The sequence below is a fragment of the Ceratotherium simum genome, chromosome 15 (genome assembly GCF_057802395.1).
Source record: "Ceratotherium simum simum isolate JZ-2026a chromosome 15, ASM5780239v1, whole genome shotgun sequence".
In the NCBI taxonomy this organism is placed as follows: Eukaryota; Metazoa; Chordata; class Mammalia; order Perissodactyla; family Rhinocerotidae; genus Ceratotherium; species Ceratotherium simum.
Window position 1 is genome coordinate 39,934,007 of NC_141914.1, and position 18,367 is coordinate 39,952,373.

The following is an 18,367-nucleotide window of genomic DNA, read 5'->3' on the forward strand; positions in this document are numbered from 1 at the left end:
AATTAAGCCCCCTACCCTCCATGTTGTATTGTAAAAGCAAATAATGACACTGTATTTTATTATATGCTAGTACTATAAGTGAGTTACAATACAAAATACATTAAACTAAATTTCTGCATAGTCTATAAGACAGAGTGAATATATCAATAAAAATGGGCACAAAGCAAGCAGCGACATAGTATACACTTGAATGAATTTCTTTCCAGGGAGTCACAACACATAATAGCAAAACAAATATTTCAGTAAAAACTAGCACAAAGTACAGGGGCAAATTATTGCATTGGAAGGAATGCCAATATCATAGTCGTGGGCAGTTATATCAAATAGTTCACAGAATATTAGTATCTAGAAAGCAACAAGGAAACAAATTGAATTCCAACAGAAATCAGTATTACAATTAATGCCATATCTCCATAACAATGAGCAGAAACATGAAAAAAAGGCATTGTAGAGGTTTACTCTTTATCCTCAGAACCAAGAAAACCTTCTTCTTCAACATTCATCAAACATCAAACTCAAACCCTTTGACACTGCTGAATCCTGATGTGTCTCTTCCTCACTGGGTGTCACTGCACTAGAAATGAAGCCAACACTCCTTCAAACCAGTAAATCCACATTTCTAGACTGATTTCACCACTATCTTTTGTTTTGCAACAGTGTGTTCACTCAATGCTTCTCTTTTTGTTTTCAAGTCTTTGTGATTTTATTGGTTGTTGCAAGATCTGATCCATCTGTGATCCAGGAAAAAGAAATCCCTGTTAGTGTGGCAGCCCCACCAGGCCAGCCTCTCTCCTCAGCTCAGACAAGCCCTGGAGAAGGGGTAACTTACAAAGACATTACAGACAGCTTCCTCACTTGGAGAGGAGGTCTCTAGACATCCCAAAGGACAAACAAACCCAGGGGTACTTATTCCTGACAGAAAACATAAATTAGACTCAATGAGGGTAGAGGATGGATGCTCATTTTTGACCGAATAATTTCATACAATATAGAAATAAAGATTTCACCAACTCCCCACCCCAAATTCAGGGCAAGTTCTTCATGACCAAAGGTTGAGCAAAAGTCTGAGTTTCTATGGTTTATTCCTCAGTTCAAGATCATTTCTGAACACGTTAATTATGGGAATCAGAACATTTAGGGAGGAGCTAGGCAAATGTGCCTGGGGACCAGAGTGCCCCTTGGACATGAAGGGATCTGGGAGGGTTCCGTTTGCCCAGGTGAAAGATGCCATAGAGTCACCTGAGATTTTTGGTTACAGAAGTAGTCATCTTTCACTACAGGCATTTCTAACCATTGCATTGAATGAGTCTTGGTACATAGCAGTTGGTTGGTATCTCAACAGTGACTGCGCATGACAGTGGTCTTCTAGGTGGACTGTTCATACAGCAATGGTGCAAGCTGACCCATTCCAACATGGAAAGAAAGTATTAGAATTTGTAACTGCTAAAATCTCACATTATGAATTTTACTTTTTTTTCCTATGAATAGTGCCTGTACATAGTTTACAAAAAATTAATATGTGTTTATTGAGGGTGTGTGCTCAACAATTTTTTACGGACTAGGATGCATAATCAAACAATATTGGAGACCACTGGCCCATAAGGCCATTGGTTAGGTGTACAAATCAGCATACTGTTAGACTTCAGTTTGCTGAGCTATTTCTCAGTTGTATGCTTGTCATTTAGCTGTCAGTTTGGTGGCTAGCATTATAAGACTGTAACTAAGGAATAATCTGCTGCTGGTAATTAAGGAACTCCAAAATGAACCACTGAGTCATGGCCATGGTTGGATGCTTTCTATCTCTCCTTCCCTTAGGTCGAGGGGTACAGTGGGAAAACAATTGTTCAGAAGTCAGACACACCTCAGTATGACTCCAAACTCTGCCTCTTATTAACTTTATGATTTTGAGAAAGAAACTTAACCTTTAACTTAGCTGAGCCCCAATTTCCTCACTTGCGTGATGTAAGAATAAAATGAAATAACATAAGTAAAGCACCTAGCATAATGCCTGCACTCAACACATGTCGGTTCCTTTGCTTCCTGAATTGCTTGCTTGTAGACCAAATCACATATACTGAGAGAATTGCCAAGTCTACATGGCCATGTGAAATACTTAAGAACTAGATGGCTTGGGAATTAAATGACATAGCCTTGCCAAATTAAAAAAAAAAATCTGCAATTAAGAATAACAGGGAACCATGACACATAATGCTGTCTAAAAAGGAGCTCCTTATCTACACAGAGGGTCTGATACCCCCATCCTTGCCCAAGCGAGAAGAGAGTGTGTAGTCCCAACCTTGGGTGCTGGCTTTGGCTGGCCTCCAGGTTTGTACTCCAGAGGGAAGAAACCCTCCCGTGCCTCTGTTGGAGTTCTGCTGCCTGCCTGCACACTCTTGGCATTTGCAAATAGCCCCAGCTGGCAGTCAAGGCACAGGTGACAGAGCAACACCTGTGGAGACTCTGCTGGGCCAGCAGTGGCCCCTTCCCCAGGCTTCGTGAAGACCACAGCTATGACAGGGAGGCTTGTGAAATTTCCTTTCCTGGCTTGCTGTAGCCAGAATGGGGCTATCTTCCTCTTCACTTGGTGATAACCCAGGGTGAAGTAAGATATGGGAGAGTCTGGGTGGCAGAGGCCTTTTACGTTCAATATATTAGATGAGTTTAAAAGAAAGTCACTGGACTCCCTTCCTCCTCCAAAGCATAATTGGTAAATAAAACCTATGGTAAGCTGAATAATAGCCCCAATGATATCCGGGTCCTAATCTCTGGAATCTGGGAATGTTAGAATGGCAGAAAAGAATTTGCAGATCTTGATCTTGAGATGCGGAGATTATTCTGGATTATCCAGGTAAGCCGTAAGTGCAATCACAAGTGTCCTTTTAAGAAAGAGGCAGAGGGAGGTTTTGATGCAGAAGAAGGCAAGTTGACACTGAAGCAAAATGCTACAGAGCAGGCTTTGAAGGTGGAGGAAGGGCCCATGAAACAAGGAATGCAAGGAATGCAGCTGTAGGGGCTGGAAAAGGCAGGGAAATGGATTCACCCCTAGAGCATCTGGAGGGAGCACTGCTCTATTGACACATTGATGTCGCCCCGTGAAACTGATTTCAGACTTCTGACCTTCAGAACTGTAAGAGAATAGAAGTGTTGTTTCAGCCCCAAAGCTTGTGGTAATTTGTTACACAGCCATAGGAAACTAATACAGAATGTTATATGTAATGAAGTTTTGTTTTTTCTCAGAACTTTTCTATACATATAATCTCACTGGATCCCCACAGTGACTGTATGGCATATATACTATTATAACCATTTTATAGATGAGGAAATTGAGGTTCAGAAAGGTTAATGAATGACCCAAGATTATCCAGTTAATAAGTAGGGAGGGCATTGGGATTTGAACCCAGCTCTGTCTCCTCTTAGAGAGTCTGTCTTGTTAATGATCATGCACTTTTGCATATTGTTATGTACATTTTACTGTTGAGAAAGAGTCGCAAAGAAGTTAGCGCTTGCCTGATGACGTAAGTAAATAGTGGGGCTACTGGTAGAAGCTAGAGTCACAGAATATTTACTAGTGTCCTTACCAACATATAAAGGGTAAGGAGAACGTGGGAAGCAGATCATTACCTTTCTTTTTTGTCACATTGTTTCATTTCCAAAAAAGAGCCACACTCGGTCTTTTAGGTTGATACAGAGGCAGTGGATTCCTCTTTTTTTTCTGTCTCCAAATTTCAGTTTTTGTGTATTTGAGTCAAAAACCGAAACCAGGGGTGACTCCCTTCTCTGGGCTGCTCCTAGTTTGTGAGCAATAAGGTGGAAACTTCAGGACACAAAGAGATTAAGTCAGTCAAAGGGTTATTGGATTGCCACTCACATGTCCATTTAAACCAATGCTCAACAACAGCGTGATATTTTGCTGTTTTCAGCCCCCTGCTTGTGAGAACTTCTTTTTTCTCCTCTCCTCCTGAATATTTGAGGAGTTTTACTCCTTACTTTTTGGGTCTGGGTGGGGAGGGGATTGTACTCACAGGGCTGGGCACCCTCTGAGAAATTGCTACAGAGAAGGGTGCTCTTCCTCCTTTCTCTCCTCCCTTTGGGAGGAAATGATTGGCAGTGTTGTTCTTCAGTCCTGAGTCCACTCCCTCAATGCGCGGCTCCCTCTGAGTATTTTAGAAACAATATGGAAGCATAACTACTTCTTATCCAGGCAGTGTCCGCTACTCCCTCCTCCTCACCATCTACACACACTTTGAATCACAACCAAATGTGTGTGTGGGGAGAGGGGTGTCCAGTACTCCATATATGGACTTTCCACCAGTTCTCTGTTTTTAGACCTTCACAGCATCTCCCACCATAAGGGAGATGTAGCTCAAGGTGCTGTGGGAGATCAAGATTTGGCCACCCTGAAATCTATCTCTTTACCTTGGTTGTTTTCTCCGAGGACATTTGACCTCCCCCCCTAACTGCCTAAAGAATTTGACATGGTGTCTCCTTCCTGGAACAGATCTTCTATCATGATGGCTATAAAGATAATGTAGGATAGAGGTTACAATAGGAAAGGCACCAAGCCTCTTTTATCAAAAACTCTGTCTCTTCCTGACCACATTATCTATAGATGACCCTGAAAAGAATTGTCTTCCTGCCCTCTGAAGTCCCAGGTCACTACCCGCCCCCAACACGCTCCTCGCCTTTAGCTGCAATACTTAAGCAAGCAGCTTAGACAGAGGGACGAGTTGCTCATTTCTGAGCTTCTCCCATGTATACATGTTATTAAACTTGGTATTATTTTCTCCTGCTAACCTGTCTTGTTAATTATTTGGCCAGCCAGAAGAACCTTAAGAAAAAGGGCTGAGGGAGATTATCCCTCTTCCCCCGACAGTGCCTCCAAACTTTAAGCTTCTCAATGGTTCTGCAAAGCAATTGCAGATTTTGCTTCTCTTTGGGATCCCCTTCTATAGACTTTCTGTAGCTCTCTCCCCTTTGCTGAGACAATCTGCTTTTTGTCTTGTAAAAATTTGTTACATCTACTATCTTCTCTCCTATTCTCTTTGTCCTTATGGATTTATACCTTTTTCCTCACTTACTGACATTTTAGTGAGGACTTCAATAGAAAAGGAGATAAATGTTGGTGATCAGTCTATTTGTTTAACCTTTACTTTGAGTGGTTCAATTTGTTTTTAATTATGTCTCATCAGGGCAACAAATGATGGAATAAAAAAAAATCCTTTCCATTATCCTTTTAATTTTAACAGGAAAGTTTAGGTCTTTTAACGTTTCGATTGGTACATTTATATATTGTTGTTCTCTATTGAATTCTTTTGGTTATATCTTTTTAAAAGCACATTTTAAAGTTTTCTTTTAATTCCATGTGGATGACTATCAAATGTTTTAAACCTAGGTTTTTAGCTTTAGTCTTCTAAACACTTCTATTCCATAACTCCAAATTTGATTTAATTATCTTTAAGCCCTCCCTGAAATTTCAGCCTCCCAAATTCCCTATTTTTGTTAGAAATTTTTGTCAAGGTTTTTCCAATTGGCTAAATTCACCTTTGAAGCACTTTATTCTTTCCTAATAAAAACAAAATAAGATCCCTCCTTCATCCCCAGAGGGGGTTTTGGTGTCCTCTGCCACTCACTGCTTGAGTTGAGGTCACCTCTGTCACCTGAGATGTTTTCAGAATGGAAAGAAATCAGGCAAGGATAAAACAGCTACAGATTGCACAAAATAGGTAAACACCGAGTAGTAGCTGGATACCCTACTACTTTTATTGTTTTAAAAGTATTTTCATGCATACCATACAACTTTCTTCTCCCACAGCCTGTAAGGGAGGCAGTGAAGATATTCTCCAAATTCACAGAGGAATAACTGGAGGTTGGGAGTGGGGACTTAGTGACTCACCTAAGACCCCACACCTGGTGGAGCCTCAGCCAGGCCCAGGTCACCCAGCTCCTTTAGGGTGCTCTTTCCACTCCTAAACCCTCTGACATTTGTTCCCCATGATAACCAAATAATTTCTCACACACATTGCTCCCTCCCGCACCACTGCAGGCCAAACCCTTGAAACCGCAAGCCCAGTTTGCTGAGAGAGTCTCTGTTTCTCTTGATTCCCTCAGTCAACACACTGATCATCTATTGTGCTTTTGTCTTCACCCTACTTCCTGAGTGTGTCTCCTTGCTGCTTACCTAAACTCAACTTTTCAGACTGATTTTCAAGGCCCTCCCAAATTTGTACTCCTAGCCACCATTTATCAGATGCTTTCTATATGTCAAGGCCATATTAAGAGCTTTATACATATTAATTCATTTAATTTACTTATCAATTCTATATGTACTCCTATTACTATTATCATTCCCACTTTACAAAGGGGGATGGAGGGGAACCTAAAGACGAAGTAGTTTGCAAAGCTGGCCACACATCTAGTGAGTGGCAGAGCCAGGGTTTAAACCCATGCGGTCTGCCCCTGGAGCTCTGCAGTTCCGTAATCTCACTTTGGTATAATTTCCTGCTATTAAATCCCATCACACAAAACCCCTCACCTCCACCCCAGCCTGAAATCCAGATGGAATCTCAAAAAGCAACTAGTTCAGTTTTTCTCTCATTAATTCCCTACATCTTAGACAGTCAATAATTCCTGTGGGTGCCAAAAACTACTCTAGGACTTTTCCAGTTTTTGCTCACCATCTGACCTCCTAAAGAAGTGCTCACAGTCACTTGGACCTTGTGGCCAAATTATTGGAGAAGTTGACATTGAAGTTGAAGGTCTACTCTTACTCTCCACATTTTTTGCCCTCTTGTTACCCACAGCACTAGGCATGGTGTGTGTTCCTTGGAACACATGCCCAGTGAGTCACAAAGTTGCTAGGTTTTTATTTATTTCCTTAGCATAAGCTTGCTTATTGGCCCATTTTCCACTGCCTCCCTGTACTATGGACAAGACTGTTTAAATTAATTTGAACTAAATGCATCAAAATGTTAATGGTTAAATACTTTTTTGGTTTATTTTCTTTTTCTTTTTAAAAAGTAAAAAAAATTGAATTGTGGTAAAAAAAAACCACATAACGTAGAATTTACCATCTTAACTATTTTTAAGTGTACAGTTAGTAGTAGTAAGTATATCCACATTGTGGTGCAAAAAATCTCCAATAGTTAAACACTTTTAAAACAATAAAGTTCTAGGTGGATATTATTGTTTTCGTTAGGGAAGAATAAAATATCTCAAATGTTGTAAATTTAGCCAACTGGAAAATATTGGTACTTCCGACAGAAATTGGGAATTTGGGAGGCTGAAATATTGGGGAGGGGTTAATGGTTATCTGTGGGTTGTGGTATTATGCATGAGCATCTTCTTCTAGTATTTGAAGTTTGATGGCTTTCCTACACTGTGTATGTGTTACTTTCGTTTACCAGAAACGAAACCAAAGAAACGAAAGGAAGCCAGCACAGCTTCCTGGCAGGTGTTAAATGTATGCCTCATTTTAATAATATCAGCACAACCAAAAGTTACTTTTAGGCGCACTTTTGTTGAGGAACTTACCTGGGCTTATCCAAGATGAAGCGATTTCAGTAGTTTGGGCACAGAATGTTCAAGGAAGCTGCTGACAACGTCAGCTGTCAAGCCTCCTCCTTGGGGATGCCAAGTTAACTTGGAAGCTCTTGCTATATTCCTAGACCTTCTGGCTAGGCTGGAACGCCTTGTTCGATGCATAGAACTACAGATTAAAACATCCTTTGGCGCCGCCTTGTGCTAACTTGAATGAATTGTACCTATTTAGACAGGTTTCACTATACTAGACTCAGTAGCTGTAACTTTCCATGAATTAGAGAGATAAGAAACCTATTTTTGTCACTATACACCATTAATTTCTTTCCTTTTTCAGAATTTACTGTTATTTAATGTGACACTTGAATTTTTTTTTATTGATGTCATAATAGTTTATAACATTGTGAAATTTTAGTTGTACATTATTGTCTGTCAGTTGGCATATAAATGCGTCCCTTTACCCCTTGTGCCCACCCCCCGACCCTGGTAACCATCAAACTGTTCTGTCTGTGTGTTAGTTTATCTTCCACATATAAGTGAAATCATATGGTGTTTGTTTCTGTCTGTCTGGGTTATTTCATTTAACATAATACCCTCCAGGTCCATTCATGCTGTTGCAAATGGGACAATTTGGCTTTTTTTATGGCTGAGTAGCATTCCATTGTATATATACCACATCTTCTTGATCCAATCATCAGTCGAGGGACACTTGGGTTGCTTCCACTTCTTGGCTATAGTGAATAATGCTGCAGTGAACGTAGGGGTGCATAAGCCTCTTTAGATTGTTGATTTCAGGCTCTTTGGATAAATACCCAGCAGTGGGATAGCTGGATCATAAGGTATTTCTATTTTTAATTTTTTGAGGAATCTCCATACTGTTTTCCATAGTGGCCGCACCAGTTTGCATTCCCACAAGCAGTGAATGAGGATTCCCTTTTCTCCACAACTTCTCCAACATTTCTTATTTTTTGTCTTGGTGATTATAGCCATTCTAGTGAGTGTAAGGTGATATCTTAGTGTAGTTTTGATTTGCATCTCGCTGATTATTAGTGATCACTGAACATTGAACGTCTGGTCATGTGACTATTGGTCATCTGTATATCTTCCCTGGAAAAATGTCTGTTCATATCATCTGCCCATTTTTTGATCGAGTGGTTTTTTTTTGTTGTTGTTATTCAGTTGTGTGAGTTCTTTATATGTTACAGAGATTAACCCCTTGTCGGAAATATGATTTGCAAATATTTTCTCCCAGCTGGTGTGTTGTCTTTTCATTTTGATCCTGGTTTCATTTGTCTTGCAGAAGCTCTTTAGTCTGATGAAGTCCCACTTGTTTATTTTTCTTTTGTTTCCCTTGTCCAAGTAGACATGGAATTTGAAAAGATCCCTCTATGACCAACGTGAAAGATTGTACTGCCTATATTTTCTTCTAGGAGTTTTATAGTTTCAGGTCTTACCTTCAAGTCTTTGATCCATTTTGAGTTAGTTTTTGTGTATGGAGAAAGAAAATGGTCTATTTTCATTCTTTTGCTTGTGGCTGTCCAGTTTTCCCAGTACCATTTATCGAAGAGACTTTCCTTTCTCTATTGTACATTCTTAGCTCCTTTGTTGAAATTAGCTGTCTGTAGATGTGTGGTTTTATTTCTGGGCTTTCAATTCTGTTCTGTTGATCTGCATGTCTGTTTTTGTACCAGCACTATGCCGTTTTACTTATTGTAGCTTTGTAGTATATTTGAAGTCAGGAATTGTGATGCCTCCAGCTTTGTTCTTTTTTCTCAGGATTGCTTTAGCTGTTCAGGATCTTTTGTTGCCCTGTATGAATTTTAGTATTCTTTGTTCTATTTCCATGAAGAATGTCATTGGGATTCTGATTCGGATTGCATTGAATCTGTAGATTGCTTTGGGTAGTATGGACATTTTAACTATGCTTATTCTTCCAATCCATGTGCATGGGATATCTTTCCATTTCTTTATGTCATAATTGATTTCTTTCAATAATATCTTATAGTTTTAATTGTATAGGTCTTTCACCTCCTTGGTTAAATTTATTCCTAGATATTTTATTCTTTTTGTTGCGATTGTAAACGGGATTGTATTCTTGAGTTCTCTTTCTGTTAGTTCATTATTAGACTATAGAAATGGCACTGATTTTTGTAAGTTGATTTTGTACCCTGCAATTTTTCTGTAGTTGTTGATTATTTCTAATAGTTTTCTTCTTTTTTTTTTTTTTGGTGAGAAAGATCAGCCCTGAGCTAACATCCATGCCAATCCTCCTCTTTTTGCTGAGGAAGACTGGCCCTGAGCTAACATCCGTGCCCATCTTCCTCCACTTTATGTGGGACGCCACCACAGCATGGCCTGACAAGCAGTGTGTCAGTGCATGCCCGGACCCAAACGATCCGAACCCAGGCCGCCAGCAGTGGAGCACACGCACTTAACCGCTACGCCATGGGGCCAGCCCCTCTAATAGTTTTCTGATGGATTTGTTAGGGTTTTCTGTATATAAAATCATGTTGTCTGCAAACAGCAAGAGTTTCTCTTCTTCATTGCCTGTTTGGATTCCTTTTATTCCTTTTACTTGCCTAATTGCTCTGGCCAAAACCTCCAGTACTATGTTGAATAAAAGTGGCGAGAGTGGGCACCCTTATCTTGTTCCTGTTCTCAGAAGGATGGCTTTCAGTTTTTCCCCGTTGAGAATGATGTTGGTTGTAGGTTTGTCATATATGGCCTTTGTCATGTTGAGGTACTTTCCTTCTATACCCAATTTGTTGAGAGTTTTTATCATAAATGGATGTTGGATCTTGTCAAATGCCTTCTCTGCATCTATTGAGATGATTATGTGGTTTTTATTCCTCATTTTGTTAATGTGGTGTATCACATTGATTGATTTGCAGATGTTGAACCATCCCCATGTCACTGGTGTAAATCCCACTTGATCATGGTGTATGATCTTTCTAATGTATTGCTGTATTTGGTTTGCCAATATTTTGTTGAGGATTTTTGCATCTATGTTCATCAGCGATATTGGCCTGTAACTTTGCTTCTTTGTCTTATCCTTGTCTGGCTTTGGTATCAGGGTGATGCTGGCCTCATAGAATGTGTTAGGAAGTGTTCCATCTTCCTCTATTTTTTGGAATAGTTTGAGAAGGATAGGTATTAAATCTTCTTTGAATGTTTGATAAAATTCTCCAGAGAAGCCATCCGGTCCTGGACTTTTATTTTTGTGGAGGTTTTTGATTATTGTTTCAATCTCTTTACTTGTGATTGGTCTATTCAGATTCTCTATTTCTTCTTGAATCAGTTGTGGGAGGTTGTATGAGTCTAAGAATTTATCCATTTCTTCTAGATTGTCCAATTTGTTGGCATATAGTTTTTCATAGTATTCTCTTATAATCCTTTGTATTTCTGTGGTATCCCTTGTAATTTTTCCTCTTTCATTTCTAATTTTATTTATTTGAGTCTTCTCTCTTTTTTTCTTTGTGAGTCTGGCTAATGGTTTGTCAATTTTGTTTATCTTTTTAAAGAACTAGCTCTTTGTTTCATTGATCCTATATACTGTTTTGTTTTTTTTTTTGGTTTCAATTTTGTTTATTTCTGCTCTAATTTTTATTATTTCCCTCCTTCTGCTGACTTTGGGCTTCGTTTGTTCTTTTTCTAATTCTGTTAGCTGTAGTTTAAGATTGCTTATTTGAGATTTTTCTTGTTTGTTAAGGTGGGCCTCTATTGCTATCAGTTTCCCTCTCAGGACCGCTTTTGCTGCATCCTATACGAGTTGATATGGTATATTTTCATTTTCATTTTGTCTCCAGATATTTCTTGATTTCTCTTTTAATTTCTTCAATGATCCATTGGTCGTTCAGTAGCATGTTGTTTAGTCTCCATATCTTCGTCACTTTCCCAGTTTTTTTTCTTGTAGTTGATTTCTAGTTTCTGCTGAATGAGGGAGCAAGAAGAGGTTAAAAAATCTTCCCTGGGCTAGAAGAAGAGAGCAAAAACTTGGAGATAAGCTTTGCTAACTGCAGCTGTGCATATTCAGCATAATCAACTGTTGTTTAAAACTAACCAGGTCTTTCTGTCCCTCCTTAGTATATGAATGAGCTGTCTTTCCTGGGAATTCAAGGTCCAGACATCGAGATCCAGCCTCACAAGGCCAATTGCAGGCTGAAGATGAAAACAAACCAGAAAAGTCCAGACAGTCAAGGGAAAGAAATTCAGTCTTCAAGGTCAAATGCAAGCTGTTGGGAAGGTGCCAGCCAGCACGTCCACATGCTCCCTGTCCCTTACCTAAAACCCCAGCACGGGCTCTCCCTCACAACCTTTAAAACCCCTTGCCTCCCATCTTTTGGGGAGATGGGAAAAATTTGAGAGCTCTCATCTCCCGGCTGACGTCACCTGAAATAAAAATTCTTTCCTTGCCATAAGCCTGGCATTCTATTTTTATTTGCCCCCTCTTATGTGGTGGGTAAAGGACCTGGGTATGTATCCGGTCACAATTTGGCAAGCCAGCCAGGAGGCTCTTTGCCCGTGGCTTCGCGGCCCTGGGCCAACTGGGATTTCCTGGGAAGCAGTCCAGCAGCTGCCTATATAATTTGTCCTAGGGACTGCCCCCACTACTTTCTGTCTGACCCAGAACCACTGACCCTAGGCACATTTTATTATGGCAAGGAAACAGGCTCTAGAATTGTTTGTTTTTGCTTCTGGTGAGTCGGACTCAATCTGGAGTAGGGTAAGTCGCCTCGGATGTACACCGAGAACTCCCTTCCCCTCCATCTGGGGTCCTATCTCTTTGAGAGGCAGGGCCATCTGGTCAATAAGGCGCCCTACTGGAGTGGGAATAGTTGTAGGACTTTTACCCAGAATCTGTTGGGTGCACCTGTCTGTTCTGTTTGGGATGCTGTCTGGATGTCTGTTCTGTGTGTTTGTAATACTGAAAGGGGGGGGGAACTCTGTCTGTCCCCAGGAAAAGTCCTCTGGCCCACCTCTTGGCTAAATGGGCTATATTCAGCTATGAGTCCATGTCCAAGAAGAAGATAGCTTTTCTTGTAACACCACATGACCACAATATTCCATAGACTCCAGAGAGAAAATGGCCAAAATGGTGCAATTTCAGTTTACCAAAACTGTTGTATTTGCATATGCAATTGGAAAAAGCGGGCTAAAAAGTTAAACAACCAATGGGAAGCCTATTTGAATCTTTTGAGGCTTCTAAATGAAATCAGGAATACTGTGCTGCCCCTTTATTTATTTATTTATTTAAATTAATTAATTTATTTATTTTTGTGAGGAAGATCAGCCCTGAGCTAACATCCATGCTAATCTTTCTCTTTTTGCTGAGGAAGACTGGCTCTGAGCTAACACCTATTGCCAATCCTCCTCCTTGTTTTTTTCCCCAAAGCCCCAGTAGATAGTTGTATGTCATAGTTGGACACCCTTCCAGTTGCTGTATGTGTGACGCGGCCTCAGCATGGCCGGAGAAGTGGTGCGTCGGTGCGCGCCTGGCATCCGAACCCGGGCCGCCAGTAGCGGAGCGTGCGCACTTAACCGCTAAGCCACGGGGCCAGCCTGTGCTGCCCCTTTAAAAGAAAATAATTAAACATGCCAGCAGCTGAAGCTGAGTCTGCTGTTCCTCTCTTCGCTTGCTGAGCTTCACCACTTCTACTCCCCTGAAATTCCTGATCTAAAATTAAGAAAATTTTGAGATAATTTAAAATTATAATAGCTATTCTGGAGAACCTCTGTTTCAGATGAGTCCACCTTAAGGGTCACCCTTAAAAGAGAGGATTCAAAACCTCTCATGATGGGATGCGATCTTTAATTAATATACAGAAACTTATAAAGACAAAGTTATTTCAAAAACAGCTGTAAAAAGGCTTACAAAAAGATAAAAGAATATTTAGTAAATATTTTTGGCCATGTGAGCAGATCCTCCTGCTAGAAAAATAGTTTGGATCTAACTGTTTTTCTGAGTTCTGTACCTGAGACCTGGTTAAAATTTTGAGGATCTCTGTTTGTGTTTATCTGTCTCTATATGTATTTGTCTGCCTCTGAGTGGTACTGTTTCTAAAGGAGCTCTATTTAATTGGCTTGGAGTAAACATTTTTACAAGTTATTTCTAAATGTAATAGAGCTAGCCCAGATGTATTTCAAGTTTACATGATATAAAATGATCTTTAATGAATGAAAAGCTTGTTTAAGTTTGTTGGTTTAATGGAAATAAATATGTTTTAAGAGTTATCAACATTAGATATGACGCAAACGTTATCTTTGTTGCAAAATTAGTCAGCAAAAGTAATAACAGAATAATAACTGTTTCCGTCTGATATCTCATAAGGTTTTTGTAGGCAATCTAAATACAATTGTTGGGAACAAATATGCAAAATAGATGTGAAAAGGATGAAAGTTTTTGGGGGAATCTTTTTAATGATAATTATGTTTTGTGGTATATACGCTTGAAAAATAGCTTACAAAATCTTTTTGGTAACTTGAAACTTTAGAGTTTTGCTAAATTAAGTTAATAAAAATTTATTGAGTATCTGGATCATTTACACAAAAGATAAAACATTAAAAATTGGTTACTAAGCATAGATTTGTCTGCCTTTGGCTTCTTATCTCAGAGAAACTGAAAGATGCTTGGGTTTATTGATAAACATGTTCTGTGCATGTTGAGGAATTTTCTGAGAAAGTACATATTTCTAAAAAGTCTGTATACAAGGAAAGCAAGATGTATGTTGTCTGTAAAGAAAGTATAAAGGACAGAGATATTTTTGGTTGTTTTGTTAAGAAAGATAAATTTGTCCTAAAATACTAGGGAAAAAAAAGGAAAGAAGGCATGGGACAAATTCTAAATGTAAAAAGTAAGTGACAGAAGGTTTGTGGAAGTAAAACCCTGAGGAGTTTTGTACATGGTCAAGTTGGCTGAAGTAAGCTGGTGGAAAATTAGGATTTGGCTTTCTCTCTAATAAAGGTAATTTTCTTGCACTTTTGGTCTGCTCTTTATATAGAGGTTAAAAAGGTGTTCCTTTGAGTAAATCTATGTAAAAGACAGACCTCTATGTTTTGTTAAAATAATTTCCTATGTTCAAAAGGACTGACGTCTCTCTATTAAGGTTTTTGTTTTTGTTTTTTGACTGTTTGCCTTTGACTGTTTCTGTTGTCACCTTGACTAAATGAATAACTAGGCATTGTTTCCTATTTGACCAAGTGTTTTAAAACCTTTTGATATTTTTGATAAACTTCTGCCAAAATTAAAGTCTTTTTTTAACTTAAAAAGAAAACTTTGAGAATTTTCAATCAGCCTTGAGACTTAAGAATTTGTTCTCTCTTTTCATAAAGAGGGAGATATTAAAGTAATTAGACTTATTTGGTATGTTAAATTACATGGGAAATAGTATCAAATAAATAATAATAAGCCTTCCTGGGTTATATTGTATGGATAAATATTATTAATATAAGTCTTTTTAAAAAAATATATAACATCCCAAAAGTTCTGATCTGTCTTGGTTGTCAGTCATAATTCTGGTTATTATCTCAAAGTGTTGTGTGTTACAGAAATAGCCAAGTGTCTTTATCAACTGCCATTTTTGAATGTGTTGTCATTTTCAGAAGGTTGTTACCTCGCTCTGATGTTTTTGCAGATGTGTTTCATCTTTAGAGAGATTCATGGAAAAGACTCTGACACTTGCTCTAAAACACAGGTTTCTGATAAACTTTCAGATTATAAAACTAAACCAGGTAAGAAATTACAGAATTCTAACTGAAAAACAGATAGCCTCATGAAACTGCTGACTGACAAGAATGATTATAATTTTTATGACTTTTTGTTGAAATATTGCTGATTTTTGTTAATTTTTTGTTTTTTCAGGTTTAAGGAAAACTTTTTCTCTTTTCTCTTAAGGAACTGACTTATACCTTTGTAAGCAGTATTAAAGCGTTTATCTTTTTCTCTCTACCTGATCCCTCCAGAATTTGAAAAGTCTTAGTAAGTGAATGTTCTTATTTCATGGCAACATAGTTATTTGCATAAGTTCAATAAGAATCTGTTCTCCTTATAACAGGACACAAATTGGAAACATTGATTATATTATCAAAGCTTTGACTGAAACATCATATTTAAAAAGCATATGCAGGCTCGGATATGACCAGACAGCTTTTGAGGGATGAAGATTGGACTTTATGGAATAAAGCCACTTGGAAATACTGGCCTGGTACGTTATTCCCAAACAGCAACCTTACAGATAAGTAAGGAAGGTCAATTATCTGGCAGGTGCCTGGAACCTCAATACTTTGGGGAACCTCAAAAGAAGAGAGGAATTCACCCAAATCTGTAGATATTACAGGGGAATCTGGTGACAAGTCCTTGGCTTGGCTTTCCTGGCCTCCAGAGGCCTTTAAAGTTCAATCTGAGATTCCTTATAAAAAGTTCCAGCAAAGCAGATTTAAAAGAGCCTATATGATCAATTGCTATTCTTGCTGTACTTATGTAAATAATTGGGCCAAGTTTATTAAAACTAGACTTATTTTGCAAACCAATGTGTCTTAATTTGGCTATCTTTGGTAAAAATGGGGGTGATTTTAGAGAGAAAAAATTATGATTCAACAGAAACTATAATACATATTTCTGGATGTTAGATTCTGGCTCTGTTAATTGTCTTTGAGGTTTTTGTTTTCTATCTGTAAACTGGACTGGATCCTGAATTCTAGTTTCTTCAAATATCTGGTACAGATCTCCAAATTAACGTTTTCAATGTTTTTTTTTCTGTCTTTTTCATTTGGAATCATTGAGAGCTAAAACCATCCTTTTTCCTGAAGCCCTACAAACTGAAGCTGGATGACTTGTTATAAACCTAAGCGAGAGCACCATGAGAGCCCGTGTTTGAAAAATCTTCATGCCTATTGTTGTGTAAGCCACTCCAAAGTATTACCTGAATGCCTAATGACATCATTGGAGACATTTTAAACTGCAAGTGATGCTTCAACCATAACAGCTAGAGATCTTCTTGACTGGCCATCCTCTGAGCTCAGAAATTGGTTTATAATTTGCTCCAATCATTAACCTTGTTTTTATTTTTGTTTCTCTAGAAATGGTTCTTATTAAATATCTGGTTACTTGCTTACACAATGGAGGCCTAACTTTGGGAGACCCTTTCTGTGTTCTAGAGATGATCCAAAAGACCTGGAGGGAACTTGAACTAAAAAACTAGGCACTGGCAGATGTTTCTCTGCACCATCTTTGTCATAGAGACTGGGTCCTATTGAAATCCTGGACTTCACCCCTACTGGATAGGACCGTACGAGAAATGCCACAGGGAATATAAACCATGCCATAAAAAAAACCATCACAACAGGAATCACCCAAACCTTGGGTGACTTCATAGTCTTGACACTGACTTCTCTGAATGGTCAAGTGAATCCCTAACACACTGAAAGTTGCTGTTCAGAAAATGGTCTTCTAAAGATAAAGTAATAAATGACTCCCAGGTTCTTACCTTATTTGTTGGACTATAGACAGCAGGCTACTTGGTTACATCAGATTTCACTTGGGGTTCTAGACACTAACCTTGATTGGTTTACAGGCCTCTTTTCCTAGATTTCCCAAGGATTGAGGTCCATTATGGAGGGGATACTAAAATTTGGGCTGTCTATTTTGCTAATGTGTGTGGTCATCTATGCAATTACAAAATGTAAACTTAAGTGTTCTTCCAAAGCCATTTATCAGAGTATTAAAATATCAGTCATGCAAAGCATATCTCGCTCTCCCCACCTGGTACCACAAAATATTTTCAAGTAAAGGTAAAATAGTTTCATTCCTCTGATCCTGATCTTCACCCTTTTACAGCAGGAAGTAGCTAGAGCGGTCTTCGCCCCCATTCCCCAAGATTGAGGAATGATCATAAGACAGTGGGGATTGAAACTGAGCAAGAAGAGGTTAAAAAATCTTCCCTGGGCTAGAAGAGAGCAAAAACTTTGAGATAAGCTTTGCTAACTGCAGCTGTGCATATTCAGCATAATCAACTGTTGTTTAAAACTAACCAGGTCTTTCTGTCCCTCCTTAGTATATGAATGAGCTGTCTTTCCCGGGAAATCAAGGTCCAGACATCGAGATCCAGCCTCACAAGGCCAATTGCAGGCTGAAGATGAAAACAAACCAGAAAAGTCCGGACAGTCAAGGGAGAGAAATTCAGTCTTCAAGATTAAATGCAAGCTGGTGGGAAGGTGCCAGCCAGCACATCCACATGCTCCCCCTCCCTTACCTAAAACCCCAGCACGGGCTCTCCCTCACAATCTTTAAAACCCCTTGCCTCCCATCTTTTGGGGAGATGGGAAAAATTTGAGAGCTCTCATCTCCTGGCTGATGTCACCTGAAATAAAAACTGTTTCCTTGCCATAAGCCTGGCATTCTAGTTTTATTTGGCCCCTCTTGTGTGGTGGGTAAAGAACCTGGGTATGTATCCAGTAGCAGTATCCATTGTAATTTCTCCTCTTTCATTTCTAATTTTATTTATTTGAGTCTTCTCTCTTTTTTTCTTTGTGAGTCTGGCTAATGGTTTGTCAGTTTTGTTTATCTTTTCAAAGAACTAGCTCTTTGTTTCATTGATCCTATACACTGTTTTTTTTATTTTGGTTTCAGTTTCATTTATTTCTGCTCTAATTTTTATTATTTCCCTCCTTCTGCTGACTCTGGGCTTTGTTTGTTCTTTTTAAAATTCTGTTAGGTGTAGTTTCAGATTGCTTTTTTGAGATTTTTCTTGTTTGTTAAGGTGGGCCTGTATTGCTATGAGTTTCCCTCTCAGGACCATTTTTGCTGCATCCTGTATGAGTTGATATGGTATATTTT

At 38.9% G+C, this 18,367-nt stretch overlaps 1 long non-coding RNA gene across 1 annotated transcript; it reads left to right on the forward strand.

Annotated features, from left to right (window-relative positions):
* The first annotated feature begins 11,820 nt into the window (after positions 1-11,820).
* On the forward strand, positions 11,821-17,947 carry LOC147915183 (uncharacterized). The gene is made up of 3 exons (XR_015554486.1): positions 11,821-12,259; positions 15,168-16,432; positions 17,586-17,947. It is a non-coding gene; the product is annotated as an uncharacterized LOC147915183 (long non-coding RNA).
* The last annotated feature ends 420 nt before the right edge of the window (positions 17,948-18,367 follow it).